Genomic DNA, 938 nt, shown 5'->3' on the forward strand with positions numbered 1-938 from the left:
AGCCACTCCACAGGAGAAGAGACTTTCTGCTCCTGCAAAGATTGACAGCCATTTAGAAACCTTATACAGGGTCAATATGAGTTGGAACCTACTCAGTGCTATTTAATAACAATGGGCAAAAGGATGCAGAAAGCATCAAAAGAATATGGGAGGCCACTGAATAGTTTTCATCTGACCTAGACAGGTATGGTGAAAGGAGATGGGAATAAGGTTCTCATGATTCAATAGTGAGTAATTGTTATCATGACGAATTGTGACAGTCACAACTGTAAAGGTAGAAGTTGTGTAACAAAAGGCGGGAGTGGTTAATCTTGCAGTCCAGGAACAGAGGACCTTAGGACCATCAAGGGAGAAGAGCATGAGAGGACTGTGGGACCCTATCCAGAGAAGCAGCAATACCAGAGATGGAGGCAGAGACGAAGACATGGAGAGAGAGAGCAGCTTAGGACTCTACAGTCATGGAAAGCGAAAGACTGTATGCTAGCAGCCATAAGGCAGGCATGAAGAATGTGCCCTTTGGTTGTTTAAATGATTATATATATATATTCCTGAGTGTTTTTGTATACATTCCCCCCAAAACAACAACAACAACAACAGAGGGAATAGAAGCAAATACTGTTGAATAATGATGCATGAAGGAGATTGTAATCATTGCAATGAATGATGAGTGTAAAACCTATGTTCTTCCATGTCCATGTCACTCAATTCACAATAAAAACTTAAAAAAAGAAAGAAAGAATATGGAAGGTATATAGAGAGTCACTGTACCAAAAAGAAATGGTTCATGTTCATCCATTTTAAGAGGTAGCGTATGATCAAGAACTGATGGTACTGTAAAAAGAAGTCGAAGCCACATGGAAGATATTGGCGAAAAACAAGGCTCCAGGAATTGACAAATACAAATTGAAATATTTCAGCAAACTGATGCAGCACTCATT

The sequence above is a fragment of the Chrysochloris asiatica genome, unplaced genomic scaffold (assembly GCF_000296735.1).
Source record: "Chrysochloris asiatica unplaced genomic scaffold, ChrAsi1.0 scaffold00423, whole genome shotgun sequence".
Classification (NCBI taxonomy): domain Eukaryota; kingdom Metazoa; phylum Chordata; class Mammalia; order Afrosoricida; family Chrysochloridae; genus Chrysochloris; species Chrysochloris asiatica.